The sequence below is a fragment of the Erithacus rubecula genome, assembly GCF_903797595.1.
Source record: "Erithacus rubecula genome assembly, chromosome: 1".
NCBI classification, from domain to species: Eukaryota; Metazoa; Chordata; class Aves; order Passeriformes; family Muscicapidae; genus Erithacus; species Erithacus rubecula.
In genome coordinates, this window is record NC_136658.1 from 104,944,892 (window position 1) to 104,960,584 (window position 15,693).

General features: G+C 55.1%; 1 protein-coding gene across 1 annotated transcript in view; it reads right to left on the reverse strand.

The window, feature by feature from the left end:
• BCOR (BCL6 corepressor) overlaps positions 1-14,505 on the reverse strand; it is an 81,731-nt gene extending 67,226 nt beyond the window's left edge. Inside the window, exon 1 of the mRNA XM_079325361.1 lies at positions 14,234-14,505. The gene's annotated coding sequence lies outside the window, so the exon portion shown is untranslated. The remainder of the gene's footprint in view (positions 1-14,233) is intronic.
• Positions 14,506-15,693: the final 1,188 nt, after the last annotated feature.

Below are 15,693 nucleotides of genomic sequence, written 5' to 3' on the forward strand. Positions count from 1 at the left end.
CCTCGGAGAGCGGAGGAGGAGGAGGAAATCTCCGGGTTTTTAATGAGGGGGTGCAGAAGGGCTGAGCGCTGGGATTACACGGCGCGGAGACAGAGCTGCGGGCTGTGTGTGCGCGCAGGGCTGGTAGTCTCCGCCCGTCTGCCTGCTAATCGCACGTTTTCCGCTGTTAAAAAGAAACCGAGACACTGTGGCCGAGCCCAGCGCTGTCTCTGTGACTGTGACATGAAAAGATGGCGCTCTCTCCCCTCCCCCAGCCTCCCTCTCGGTTTACACTTCCTCCCCAACAGCTTTTGCCTTCAGTTTTTTAAAGCCCTCTTTGCTCCTTCCTTCCCCCCTCTCCCCCGGCCGGATACCACCAGCTTCCCAACCGGTCGGTGGGTCCCCTCTGTTGCGACGAATTTTTTTTTCCTTTTTTTTTTTTTTTATTTTTTTTTCTTTACCTCGCTATTTTCGCCTCTCCCTTTTCTCGGAAACCTCGATCTCTTTATGTCTCGCTCTTTTGTGAACTTCAGCGGCAGTTTGCAGGAGGCGGGGGGAAGGGGGGGGGGAGGAAAAGCGGGGAGGGGGTTACCCCGCCGCTTCTGCCCCCTATCCATATCCCCCTCTCCCTACGGCAGCGGGGGCAGGAAAGTGAGCAGGATCTCGGTGTGTGGGTGTCGGGGCGGGCAGCAGGGAGGCCCAGGGAGGTTCCTGGTCGCGCTGCGGTTGCCCTGGCCGCCACGGGAGCGCTCGCCACGGGGGCGAGACGTGCTGGAGCGGTGCAGCGGGAGCATCTCCGTCAGGGGAGTTTACCTGTCTAGAAACCTGCGCGCACCAAGGTGGTCCCGGCTCCCGGAGAGGGTCCACAGAACTGATTGCGGCCCTGCTCCGAGCCAGGAGGGCTACTCCGCCGCCTTCCACATCACTTCTTGCATTCATCAACAGACCTCTCTAAGTGCTAAGTTTTTTTTTTTATTATTGTTGTTGTTTTTGGTTTTTTTTTTTTCTAAGCCTGCAAATTAAATTCAGCGCCGCTCTCCTATTTTAGTGTCTGTTATGTTAATTGCACTTAGCGCTGGGGCGCTGCTCGCCAGGGATGTATGAAGGCCTCGGAGATTAACCGCAGGCTCTTTCTCGGAGTTTTCAAGATCCCGTGTGCTTTCGGGGCGTGTCGCTGCTGGCCGGCACCTCTAAACTCGGGACTAGGGACTCTCGGCTGGCAGGTCAGGCTGCCAGCAGCTCCCTGTGCACCCGCAGATCTATTTGCGTAAGGATTTGCATTGCGGGACGACAGGTATTTTTCCTCCCTGTGGATGGTAAAAATGCAAAATTAGCGTGACTGTTTCTAGGCAGAGAAGCCACGACTACGTGATCTCGCTGAACCTGTCGGTTGTGCTCTCTGGAGGAGCAGGGAAACCGGACACCTTTATCAGTGACCCCCGGAGCCGTTCTCCCGGGCGTTCGCTGTATTTATGGCCATCTAACCCGAGGCAGCCCGCGAGTGCCGTGTCACGGCCCCCTGCCCTGCCCGGGGATGTCCGTGCGGCTGGCTGTGCCCCGGGGTGTTACCCAGCCGCTCCGGGAAGGCGCAGAAATGTGCGGCCTTCCCAGGCATGTCCCTTCTCCGGCGTCTACTTCATCTATTCGTTATCAGGGGACGGCGTGTGGAGTGACTGAACCTAATAAGTTGTCCACTTGTTCATTTCAGGAGCATTGATTTCTGGTTCCAAGGCACTCTGTTCTAGCTCTGGCTACAGCTGCGGGGCATTTCGCAGCTGGTCTTTCGCCTAGACAAATATCAGCGAGAATGTGAGCGTTATTAGCCACATAAATAAATCATTAACGTGCACACAAATGTTATTTTAACATAACTTCCAGGGAGAAAATATCCCGGCGGGCAGGCGTGCTACATTGGGCTGCCCGGCAGCGGCGGGCGGGGGTCGGCGCCCCCCGGGCCCGGAGCGGCTCGGCTCTCTGGCTCCGGATTGAACATTAACAGGGCCGGCCGGCCACGGCCGCGGGGCCTTGCTCCGCAGACCTTTGTCTGCTCTCCCGAGGCCGGGCGGGGACGCCGGGCGCTTTACTCTCCAAACGCGACGGCACTAATGAGATTACCGGGCGGCTGGCCGCGACTGGGGCTGGGAAGCGCAGAGCCCAGCCCGGCCCAGGGCCGTGCCTCGTTAGCGCGGAGCCCACGGCAGGAAGGACGTTCGGTTGTGGCCTCCCGCGAAGGGAGGCTCCCCCCCGGCCCGGCGGCGAGCGGGGAGCGGCAGCCGCCGCCGCCCGGGCCGCGCTCGCCCTGCCCCGCGGAATCCCGCGGGTGCCAGTAAAGCCCTGCCTGGGAGCCCTGCCAAGGCGGGCTCGCTTTGATATTCCGCGCCACGGCCGCTCCTCCGCTTGCTCCTGATCACGCAAATGCGAGCTTGCCCCGGCACTCTCCATAATAAACACTGAGCGCGTTTCGCTGGGCGCCCAAAGTAAATGCTGTATCGGAGAAGCGGGGCTGCGCTGGGAAGCTGAAATCTTCCACTTTTTCGCACTTAGCAACAGACTGAGGCTTCGTGCGCGCCCTCCCCGAGCCAGGCTCGGTGTGATTTACTTTCTGGTTGCAATGCAGATATTCACTTGTCAGTTCAAGGGCAGGACAGAAACTGTGCAAGCGGAGTCTTGTGAACGGAAATCTCCCATTTACAAGGTTCTGCTCCAGCACCAAAAGCCACCCTCCAGCACCTTTGTTCTGCATGCAGCTGCTTTTACACACACAAACCCCCTCCGCCCTCCACCCAACCACATCACCATCCAACCCTTCTTCCCGCGCCTCACTCCTCAGATGGATTCTCAGTTTTTTCCCGACTGACCCTGGGGGAGGAGGTGGGGGGGAGCAAGGGGGAGGGAGCCTGGGAGAGGTTGATGATGAATGACAAGGCAAATGATAAGAGCCGAAGCGACAGCAAAAGCAAACAGAAGTGGTCTCTCGCAGGGCCCAGAGCCGTCCGTGGCCACGGGAGTTGTGCCTGTGCCGTGAAGGCAGGGTTGGCCTCCGCGGGCAGCCCGCCTTCTCCCGGGCGAGATAAACACATTTCGGTCACGTGGCGAGTCTGTACGGTACCATGCTCCTGTTTGCCTTCCCCGCTCGCTTTTCGCTTTTCACAATAACATGCCATCCGCCAGCCAGCTCCGAGGCCAACCTCACCTCCCTGGCGCCCGGCCAGCCCGCCCGGGCCCGGCCGTGCAGGGAGAAGCCGCGACTCCCATGGGGAGGTTGCACCTCGGCTTGGGGTTGGCAGCAGCCCAAGCCAGAGCTGGGGAAGCGTCCGGCTGCATCCCGGCTTGAGGCTGGAACGGGAGCTGGCTGTACGGGGGCGGGAGCAGCGGCCAGAACTGGCCACATCCCCAGGACAGGGCTCAGAAACAGCGCGGTGTCCCTGCAGGGTGGAGTTTCTCCCGGGGACCGCAGGTGCGGGGCGTATGCGAGTGGTGCTGAGTTCAGGGCGGGGGGAACCCCTGCATCTCCGTCAGGATCGGCCGGGCGCGGAATTAGCTCCGAAGAGAGAGGGTTGGGGAACAGGGCACCCGCGGCGAGACGCCAGCTTTGCTGTTTTAAAATGGCTGAAAAGGGTGTCCCCGGGCATCCCCTTCCCGGTAGCTGCAGCGGCGAACCCCGTCGCCCCGAGCACCGCGAGCGCCGGCGGCAGCCCCGGTTGGTTACGGGAACAATGAGGCACCGCGGGCGCGCCCGGTGCCTCCCCGCTGCCGGGGCCGGCCGGGGGCAGCGCCGCGGGGCCGGGAGAGGCGGTCGGGGGGAGCGGGAGGCTGGAGCTAAGTGCCCCCTCCCACCCCCACCCCCGCCCGGCGAACGAGCGTGCCGGTTAATCCCTTTATCCCCTCTCGCTGGTGGCAGTGCGAGCCGCCGGGCCGGGAGCCACCCGCCAGCCGCCGGGGAGGCAGCGTGCTGGCTCGGCGCCGCAGATGTCGCCGAGTGGGAGCAGGGAGCTGATCCCCAGCGGCACCACCTCCACAACGGCAGCGGCCCCCGGGGGACGCGGGCACCGCTTGGCCGCGCTCCCTTCGGAGCCCCCGAGGGTTTCCTGCCGTCGGGCACCAGAGCCGTGCCCCAGCACTCCGCTCGGGGCCCGGCCGCCCCCGGATCTGGTTCCCGGGGCAGGCCTCTCTTCTGTCCCCGCGGGAGCACGGTTTGCAGCCACCCCTCTGTGCCGAGCTCTCCGGAGCCCCTGGGCGGCCAGCAAGGAGCAGCTCCCGGTGAGGTGCCCAGGTTGCAGCCCGTGCTCCGAAATCCGGCAATTATGCAAATGCCCGGGACGCTCTCCCCTTTGATCTGAACTTCCTCGGAATGATCCCTTCTCATTACGGGGCATGAAAATGCCTCTCGGACGTGTAAAGTGAGCTACAGAGGTCCTTTCATTCCCTTTTGTTACCCGCACCGGGCTCGTCTCTCCAGCCCTGCATTCCCCAAGCGCCGGGAACGAGGACGGAAAAGGGGCTCCCGGGGGAGGCGGCGGGACGTGGGAGCAGCCCGGGCCGCCGGTTGTCATGGCGAGGCCAAGCGTCTTCCCAAGTTATGTGCGACTAATGGGTTTGTGCCCGGCTCGGCTCCGGGTTCACCTTTCCCCTCGCTGCTCGGCTCCCCGCCGACCTCCCCGCCCGCGCCCCGGGAGCAGCGGCGGCCCCCGCCCGGCCGAGCGCGGAGCCTCGTCCCTCTGACTCACCGCGCCATATCAAACGCCGCGGGGCGAGCAGAGGGCGGGGGGAGGCGGCTGAGGACTCCCGTCGGCGGGAGCGCAGTCCTCGAGCGACTTTAAACTCCATCTTCTGCTGCGCTCCTTACCACCTCTTGTTTTAGTTTTGATAACTGAGGCTAACGAGGCCCTAAATGTATCGGGGCCTCTATCGGGGTCTACACAATCATGGATATGGATTTTCAAGACTCCCAAGAGCCATGGCTAGGATTTTCTGTTATCTTATTTTCTCTCTTCTCTTCTTCTTCTTCTTTTTTTTTTTTTTTTTTTTTTTTTTCTCCTTTGAAGGGATATTAAGAAAGTTCATGCTGTCTTGAAAAAACTACTGCTCTGTAAGAAAAATATTCTGACCATTTGCTGGAGGCCATTTTATGAAACCTCAAGGAGGTTAATAGCTTGCATAATTTCAGGAATACCAGGTCTCTCCTTAATACCTTCTTCTCATTCTCTGCCATTTACTCAGACAAACCAGGAGCTCTGTAGGCCAAGCCCTCCTGTGACAGACAATGGATTCCCACCTAGTGAGGAGCCTGCATCAGAAAACAGATGGACTTCTTCCCTGCTCTGCTCATACATGGTGCAGAGAGAAAATCTGCAATGTGCCTGTGAGACTAAGGGATGCACATGAAAGAGGACAGTGTAAGGAGCCCACCCTAAGTATGGAGGTTGTGTTTTTCATTTTGCTGGAATTTGCTATTTCATCTAGAGAAGCACTGGTAGATGTGGCATGAATAAAATTGTGCTGCTGCAAAACAAAGCTGAGCAAACGGGAGAAGGAGAATTATTTGAACTGTTTCTAAAATGTTGTCATGTTTGTTAAAAGCTGCTTAACTCAGTGTCTAACAAGCTCTTGGAAAATAAGTTTATTAATAAAAAAAAGAAAAAAGCAATGCCCCTGTTTGCTTACAATTAAATGATGACAGCTTATAATGTATTCCCTTGAGACCTCCAGTAATATCAGGGCTCAGGGGACTGGAAATACCTAATTCATGGATTTTTTTATACCAAGAACGGACTGTTATGATCAGCTGGTCTGACCTGCCACATATCATGGGCCAGTGAATTTCAGCCAGACGTTCTTGTATCAGAGCCATAAATTCTGCCTGAGCTTTTAACCTGGCATCCAATCTTGCTCTGAAGACTTTTAAGTAACAGGAAAAACCACTGCTTGCCTCAGTTGTTCCCGTGGTTATGTCCCCTCACTTTTTTTTTTTTAAAGTACCTATTTCTGCTCAGAATTCATAGAGCTTCATTTTCCAACATAGGATCTCATTATGCCTTTGTCTGCCACATTAAAGAGATCTTGACTATCAAAAATCTCCCCATAGAGACACTTAGGGCACTTAAAGACTATGATCAAACCAAGTCATAGCCTCCTCTTGGATAAATTAATAGATGGGATTTCTTTAGTCTTTTGCAATAAGATGCGATTCCCAGACCTTGAATCACTCTTTTAGCTCTCTTCTGATCCCATATTAATTTGCCAATGCACTTTTAACATGCAACCACCACAACAGAGCCGGACACAGTATTGCAGCAACAGCCTCATTCATGTCGGAAGCACTAATGGCATCATTAAGTTTATTTGTTTAAAACCCTATGCAGATTACTTTTATAGATAGCTTTAGCAATACTGACTTTATTAAAAGTCCATTTAAAAAGTCACCTGTCTTCATGCAGACTAGTGTTGTTCATCAAAATCACAGTGCCGAGCATAGCTTGACCAAAGTGCAGAGCTAGCTTAGTTTTCCTGGCTGGGCTTTTTCAGTGCTCCATCAGCCCTCGCCTTCAGCAGGGCTTCATATTTTTTTCTTTTGTCTGTAAGAATCAACTGCTGCATTTTCTCACAGTGGCACTAGTCCTGGATGTACAGCAACAGAGAAGCATGGACAGAGCTTCACTATGCCATTTCCTCTTTTCCCTGTTCCTCTCTGGCAGTACCAAAGCCTTCATTAAGTTGCTCCAAGACTTAGGGTACTTCAGTCCTTTCAGTGCCCCAGTGATGGGGCTCAGCTTTGGGACATTTCTTCCCAGAGAACTCACAAGACATTCCATGAGGGCTTTTTCAACCATGTCAAAGGACCTGCTTTCACACCTCAGCCCATTGCCCATCCACCTTCTCATGAATATCTGCTCCAAAAGATGGACATTAAGCATGTTAGGGCTTGAGTGATGTTGCATTGGGTGCTGCAAGCCTGGATGCTGTTCTGCATGAGAAGCAGCCTGAGTTGATGCCAAAATGTCCTGGATTATTTGGGTGAGACAGACTCCCAAAAGCCCCAACAGTAACTGGGACTACATTGTGCTGGGCTTTGTACAGCAAGGATTGAATAGTTTGACTCAACAATCTCTCTTCATACTATTTGTATCCTCAAAAGCAGAAAATCAGGTAGAGCAGACACATTCTGGGAAATGGCTGAGCATCAGCTTCATACACTAACTCTGTGCTTCTAGCAGGAGTCCCACCTGAGCAACACTCCTTCATTTATTTTCCTCTGAAACTATAGGTATTTTTTCATGGTTCCAGTTGAAGATTCAGGTTGGTCATGCTCATGCATCAGACAAAGGTGCTTTTCCTATCAAGGGCAATCAGATTGGCATCTTTTAGTTTCCTTGGTTTCCCAGGCTGTGCTTACTGATGCCTGTGCCCTAACAGAGGTCGTGGTACATGCTGGAGAATGGGTGAGCTTAGTGGGCCTGCACCATGGTCACCTCCCAGTGGGAAAGTAGCTATGACCTGCCCAGGAAAACTGGTCCCCATATAGGAATGATTCTCCATTTCCACAGAGCTGCTTAAGGGGCTTGCATGCCACTTATTCTGCCACTACTTCTGGGAATGTGGTGGCAGAGCATAAATCCAGTGTAACTACACTTTTTATGTTAGGTGAACTGTGATGAAGTTCACATTACATTAGAGAACCTTGAGGCTGCTACTGCAATACCTGTTAAGGACCAGCCTGCATAAGCCAACACAAAGATAAGGACAGCACAGTATCAAGGGTTAAGTTTCTTTTATTCTTATGCCCCATCTCATTTTGCACCATGCAGTTGCAGCATATCTGCCCCTTTAATCATAAATTATCCATGAGCTTAAATTATTTTTCCCATGACACCCAGCACAGCATTCAAGTCTTACTTGTGGCAGCCCTCCCTTCGTTTATACTTTCCACGTGCCCTTGTTTTAGTATGAGTCAGACACACTTGCCCTCTCTCCTATGACTTACACTTTCCTACCTCAGAGGACACATATATCAGAAGGCACATCTGATGGCCCAGTTTATGGATATCCTCTCATACAATGGTCATTACTCCTTTCCAGACCCACTGCTAGATAGCCATCGGGTTCAAATCAAACTCTCTATTAGACCTGACTATGAAAAAGGGAGCACACAGAAGTCACCTTTGTTATAACAAAACACCCTTGAGTTGCACTTAATTCTAGTAAGCAGCACATTATCCTCACTCGCTGTACGAAAATGCGATTTATAATTTTAAAAAGCAATAATCATTCAAACCTTCAGACCTGCAGCTTTCAGGCACTGCATGCTGCAGAATGGGATTGCTTCTCTTCTGTCTAATTTACTTGCAAGTCACCCAGCCACTCATGACAACCTGTACTTGCTTCTTGCCAGGCTGCTGCAGCATTCAGGTCTGAGTGACTCCTTTGGGGTCTGCTCCCCTCCAGCTCTCTTAGGGGTTTGCCAGTGGTTTTCATGGAGAGCAGAACGAGGCTGTATGTGTAAAAACCAATGTTGACATTTCCTTGTTTAAATATCATACATCAGAGGGGGGTCACGGGAGCCAAGGCCACCAGAAAGGGTCCCCCCACAAGCTATTATTTCCTTTTAAAAGCACCAGGGACCCAGCAGACTCAGCTGGGCCTCACACCCTCTTGTCTGCCCTTCTCTGTGAGCTGGCTGACTGCTGCCAGTGCCACTTAGCAAATACAGAGGTTCAGGTCTTTTTCTTTCACCACGGGCCTCACTTATCCCTGTGCAGAGGTCTGCTACTAAGTGAATGCATCATTTAAGCTCAGTTTTCAAGGCCATGCAAAATACACACCCCATCCACACTCACCTCACTCTTTGCTTGCAAATATCTACAGCGCTTTCTTTCCAAATTTGAAACAAATGGCATTCAAACTTATTTTAAAAATTAATTGAACCAATACATCAACAACTTTCATGCTTTCAGAGCCTGCATGGCCCTCGCCAGGGAAATTAGAACTGCGGGAGGGTAATTTTGCATTTAAATCAATGGAACTCTCTTTCCTGAGCAGGTTGCCTTCATACTAAGCCAAGCAGCTCTACCAGGGCTCCAAAGAAGGGAGACCATTAGGTCCTGCACCTATGGCACACCTGATCTCTCTGCCAGGAGAGTTTCCTGGCAAGCTGTGGAAGTGTAACCCTCACATCAGCGCCACAGGGGGAATGCTGCTGGGGGGTGATTCTACACCCTGTTCCCTAGTTCCTTTCTCTTCCCGTTCATCCAAGTGACACCTCACCTGCTGTGCCTTATTCCATGCATTTTCCCCCATTCCTGATGTGGGAGTGTCATGCTGAGAGTGAGCAGGCTGTCAAGGTGATATCAGATGCTGAGCTAGGAAAAAGTGCGTTTGGGGACTGCTCAGAAAAAGGAGCAGAGAAAGTGACAGAAGACATGCCCTTTCCCAGGGAGGGAACGGCTGCAGGATTTATCTTTTTATCTAAACCCCTGAACAGATTTGCTGCCAAAAGAAAGATAATCCACATTATATAGAAACACAATTATATTCACATGAACACACACACACAAACACACACTGTTCCCTTCTACCCACAAGACACAGACTTTGGGAGTGGTGGCTTTGGTGAGATTTGGCAAAGGAACGCATGACTAAGTCCAGGACCTCACCTGCCTCTCTGTACCACCAGCATAGCACTTGTGGTCATCTGCCTCTAGAGACTTTACAGTTTTTCTTTCATTTTTAGGGCAGCCAGGAGCAATCTGTCTTATGTGCCTACAGAGTGCCCAGCACTCTAAAGTTTCTGGCACATAACACAACATTTAGAACCTGGAAAGATAAAATACCACTCAAATTTAGCATATGTCAATCCTCTACATATCTCTGTATGTCCTGAGCCTCACCCTAGTCCAAAATGTCTCCTTACTGTTTTATATTTTGATAATGGGAACAGTACATTAGATGATGCAGCAGAGTCTACCCCAAAGAAACAAGACAGGCAGCATAAACAGAGTCTCTAAGAATATGAAGGCATCCTTTAGGTGGGCATGCAGTGCTCTTTAAGAATTTTCGATGACAGGACTTTTGAAATTGTTCTTCCCCTTCTCAGAAGTGTTCTGAGGATGGTGAGATGTCAAAACAGTGAAAAAGAGAGACAAGACTTGACAAACTGTAACTGGGAGAACATCAAAGGTGTAAGCCTGGCTGCCAGAAGGCCTGCAGGCTGGTGGGGACTGGGTGCCTGCAGCCTGCTACTTCTTGCAGAATTAAGACAGGTAGCAAAGGGCTGAAGTTAGAAGAGAATCCTGGGGTGCACCTGTGTTCCAAAATGAAGAGGCTTTGGTACATTTTGGTGCACCAGCCAGCTGCTCCAAGCCACTGGGGCTTGCCCATTCTGCTTTAGTAATGTTCTCCACTGCTTTGTTTCTGAGGCTTAGCCATCACCACAACAGCACTTCTAAGGAGATTTTAAAATGCCTTTGGAGCAGCAAGGGGACAGCAGTGGGAAGGCTATCAGAACCACCTTGATCTGAGATGCTAGGACTTAAATCCATCCAGGCATTAATTCAGTTAAAGCCAGACAGGATCAGGCTGAAAGTGGCATAATGTGCTGTTGGAATCCACATAGTTTAAAGTACACACAAACCATTTTCTTTGGGACCTTGGAGTGCTTTACGAGAGTGCTCAAGGGACCAGGTGACTCTGAGCATGGTGAATTTCAGCTGCATAACCAAGGCTTAACACTGTAACCACGGCCCTCCCTGAGGTAAGGATGACTGCAAAGGCCAAGCCAACAGGTTGGAAAGGATTGTTTTCCTTTTTCATCACTACTGTCTGGTTTTCCAGCTTCTTGTTATGCATACTGCTTGGAAAAGTGATGTATGTTACCATCATGACACAAGTCTGCATTTTCTCTCCCTTCTAAAATGCTGGATGTACCTAGTCAGAGAGCAGGTCCATGCAGAACCTACAGGGAGGTGTGGAGACCCTGGGGCCATTTTTGCCTTCTGTTCTTCAGGTTGCTCAAAAAGTTTCAGTCCTGCCTTCAGACAGTGAACAACAAAGCCCAGGGTTAGAAAGAGTGGTGGTATATAATACCTATGCAATATCTCTCCCCTTACAAAGCAGGGTCCTATCAACTACACCCAAACCCCATCAGGCCCCTGGGAAATTACTTTTAGTATTGGTTTGCCATAAACCTTGTCCCAAATACAGAAGAAGGACCTTGTCTCAAGCCAAACTGGAAGAGTTGTATTGACACACATATCTGCTGTTGTCTCATTCTTGCACTCTTCTTTCAGGTGCTTCCCTGGCACGGGAAAAGGTATCCCAAATCCCTCATCACACATTTACACATACCTACAAGACTGCTTCCCAACCACAGTTTATATTCAGTTTTCCCCAGACAAGAGTTACTCTGACATCTTCTCTCTCTCACACACACACACAGAGGGATGTCTCTGAATGCCAAATGCATCATCTTTTGCTCTCCTACTCCCAGGCAGACCAGGGCTCAGCCTGCCCAGACATGTGCCACACCACACCTCTTCCCCATGGTCTGCCCAGAGTCTGTCCCCATTTCCTCCACCTTCCACTGTGCCAACACCTGCCACTTCTGGAAGGCCAGAGGGTGAAACAAAGTCACATGAATCATTTATCTCCTAGCCAGTCCTCTCTGCTCCAGCAGGAGAGGCACAGTGCTCTTGCTCCTGCTCCTTAAGCGGTACTCAGAGGTACAGGGCAGGTTAGAGATTTTTGCCTCTCTCTGACTTTGGGCTCAGCAGCAGTTCCTCTGCTTGCAGGGCTGCACAGGCAGCTGGCTTACCGCTGTGCCCCTTTGCTTCCTCTGCCGACCGTAATGCGCTAAAATTTCCTCCAAAGGCCAAAGGGGTGGAGGGGAGCAGAGGGAGAAGGTCTGTGCGACACCGGGGATGGGAATCGCTCCAGGGTGCTGGTGACGAGCCTGAAGGCAGCTGGTCAGCTCTGCAAGCACAAGGCAGCCGGGAGCAGCGGGGCACGGGCTGGGAGGTGTCACTTGCATGACCTGGGGCCGGGGCCATCACCGGGTCGGGGGACAAACCGCCCTGGCTGGTTCCTGTCGGGCTCCCGGGGGGCAGGGACATAGCTCAGACACCGCTCCGGGACGTCTCTCGGCCCCGCAGTCCTCTCGGTTAGCTTAGCTCGGGGGACATCCGGAGGAGCCCAGTCCCGCTGCTGCCGTCCCCGGCCTCGGCCCCGACGGCACGGCTCGTTGCTGCCCTGCCCGCCTCGCCCGGGGCTGTGAGGTGCTGCTGCCCTGGGCAGTGTTTTCCGACATCAGCCCGAGCCAAAATCCCGTCCATACAAGTCACCCCTGTCCTGGGAAGAGCCTGCGATATCCTGGCTGCCTGGGGGTAGCAGGGAACTCCAGAAAATACCAAGTGCGTGCTTGGACTGCATCAAAGGTATTTATTTTTTTTTGTCCCTTGGCTATAACTTTCATCGTTCGCCTTTGTTTTATAGCTGCTCAAGTTTACTTGCAGAATTAAGACAGATTTGGGGGGGGGGAGGGGGAGGAAGGGGGTAGGAAGCCTTTGTTCTCCGGAGTGTGCTTGTCTTACTTTTGCATCATGTGGCCCGAGCGGCACACACACACATCCCCCCCGCCCCGACCGTATTTACTCTATCTCGAGTGAGTCCTTTGAAGGAGAGGGCAGCGTCGTCGTTAACCCCCTGCGTGCCTGCTGGGCCCTCCGCCGGCAGAGCCCGCCTGTGGCGGGGACGCAACCGCTCGTGAATGCCAGAGCCACGGGTGTCGCTTTGACGGGCGGCATCAGTCGTGTGTTTGTCCCCCCCAAAAAAGCCCCCAGCGGCTATCCCGTGGCGGTCTCCGCTCCAGCAGCGCGCACGGGCAGCCAGCGGCGGTGGGCCTCTCGGAGAGAGCCCGGGGATACCCCCTTGATCACTAGCAGACTGGGCTGCTTACACCAGGCTGGAGATGCCTACAAACTCGAAACAGCTGCCGGGCTTTGCTCTGGCCTGACTGCTAAAATACGCCGATCTCCTTTTAATCTGTTTCATATTCACAAATTAATCACTTAGCCTAGGTAATAAATCATGAGGCAGTTTACGAGGCTAGCAGGAGACAAACAAGTGGAAAGGGAAAACAATCGCCTAAAAGTAGATTCCGTATAACTGAAAATATAACTCGGAAATGTAACAAATGGAACTCGGAAAAGCTAGTCCGCGCTCCCCGGGGCGGCGGCAGCACCCCGCGGTCCGGCAGAGCCCCGCCGCACCGGGAGCCGCAGCGGGACGGGCCGAGCACTTGTCGGGCAGCGGGGCTCCGGTCGCACCAGCACTCCGGCCTTTGTCTCCCCGGGTACCGGCTCCACCTGGAGAGACTCCCGCGGCAGTCGGCCTGGAAATAATGACTCGAGCTGGCGATAACCTCGTCTTGTACACACGCACACCGGCTCGTTTCTGGCTGGGGCGGGGGGGAGGAAAGTGATGATGGAAAAAAATGAAGCGCGGGCTCGCCTTCATGCCGAGCCGCTCGCAGGCACACGCGTAGGATGTGGCGCTCCCGGTGTCCTCGGGGAAGGCAGCCCCGAGAGGTGCCAGGGGGCTCCGAAGCGCACGCTGGGCGCAGGAGAGGGCAGTGGCTGGAAAGTATCGCCTTGGCTACTGCAGTTGTCCCCTGCTCCTCTTTCCGGGATGGCCGGTGGAGCGGGGCACCGCGGCTGGCGGGGGACACCCGGCGCCCCACGCCCGCCACTGTCAGCTCACCATCCCTGGGCGTCGCGGGGCAGGTCCCAGCCACAGCCCCTCGGCTCCTGCGGCGGGAAAGGGAAACCTGGAGGTGGGCGAGCCTGCAGAAGTGCCGGCTGGGCGCTGGCAGCGGGGGGTCGGGGCACTGCTGCCCGCGGCGGCAGCCGGGGACTCCCCGGCTCTTTGCCCAGAGGCTCTTCCCGGGAGAGCCGCCAGCGACTCTGAGGCACGAAGCCGAAGTCCCCAAGACAAAAGATCCGACGCTAAGACCCCTCCTGGCAAAGTCGCAGCGTGCCGAAAGTATTTCAGCAGAGAGTTTTCCCCCTCCCCCGGCGGAGCTCCGCGCCGGGCCGGTGGCGCCGAGCCGTGGCAGCGGGGCCGCAGCCGGACGCGGGAGGGGGAGCGAGCAGGGAGGGCGGCAGCGCTGCTGTGTAGGGGACGGTCGGGAACATCCCCCGGGAGAGGTGAGGGGGGAGTGGAGCCGTGATTTAAAGGAACTCCCGCGAAAGGGAGCGACACAGACCTGCGGCCGTCCACCGAATCCAATCTGCCGAGCTGCGGGTGCGAAGAGGCGCTGTCAGGGGCTATTTATCTCTCGCCGGAGCGGCGGCTCCGGTCCCCGCATCGCCCGCCGGTAACAATGGCAGCGGCCGGCGGCTTTCCACGCGCCTGGGCGGCGGAATGGATGGCGGAAGATGCCGCCGCGCTCCGCTCACACGGGCTCGTTCATGCATCCCTCTTGGCCAGAGCCTCTCGCTACTGCCGCTCCGCCGAGAGCTCTAGCCCGCTCCCCCCACTCCCCCCCCTCCTCCACCCACCCCTCACAGCCCGCCCTTCCCCAATTTTCCATTTTCAGGACTTTGGCACGGAGCCAGACATGTCAGGAGGGGATGAAACTTGACACAGAGATCTCAACCCAGAGCGATTTCCTCCTCCCCCCCCCTTTCCACCTCCCCCGCCCTCGTCCCCAGCCCCTAAGTTAACTTGAAGATAGTTTGGCCATATTTCAGTTTGAAAAGAAGGGGAAATTGCAGGTCACTGGTGCATGGTCGGGCCGGGTGCATTTTTTTAATTTAAAACGGTAGACATCGAGGCCTGAAAAGCATCTGCAGCCCGTGCACTTTAACTGCTCCTCCCGGCCGCGGCGCGGTTAACCCTTGTGTGCCTCGGCCGCCTGCCCAGCTCCGCCGACGTCCCCTGCCCGCAGTGACTTGGGACCCCTCCGGGCAGCGAGCCCGGCGCGGAGCTGCGGAGAGCGGCCGGGGCGGCGGAGCCGAGCGCTTCGCCAGCCTTCCCCCCCGCCCCCTTCGCCACCAAACGGGGCTGGGTCGTACCCTCCGGCAGGATGAGGCCCCCGGCGCGGAAGGGCGGCCAAGCGACAAGAAGCTCGCTGAGGAGTCCCTCCGCCGCTCCCCGCTCCCTCCGCCTACATCTCCACCCTCGGGCGGGCGAGGCAGCGCTCCCCCTCGGGGCAGCGCCGGGGCCCCGGGCGATAGGAGGGATGCTCGGCTGCTCCTTTCGCCCTCAGCCGGCCCCCGCAATCCGGGGCACACCGGAGGGCTTCCCTCGCCGCTGGCCAGCTGGGCATGCTGATAAGGGCGCGCGATAAGGGGGGGGGTTGGAGGGTGGGGAGGGGGACGGACCCGGAATGAGGGAGGGAAAACTCCCGAAACGAGGAGAGCAGGGAGCGGAGCCCGAGCTAACTCCGGGGAGGATGCCTCAGCACTTTCTCTATTATGCTTTTCCAGCACAAGGAAAGCTAATTCCTCCGCTGAGGGCCTCAATCAGGCATTTATTTGACACTCATGATGCATGAACGGCTAAACACTAGTCTAAGCGGAGGATCAGCCGCTAGTTTATAGCTCGCGAGGTTTTTTTTGATGCAGGTGAATTATGTTGATCTCTGAATGCCTCGTATTCCTGGTGACGGCCGGGGGGTGGGAGGGGGGGGAGGAGAGGAAAAGAAAACAAGAAGAGGGGGAG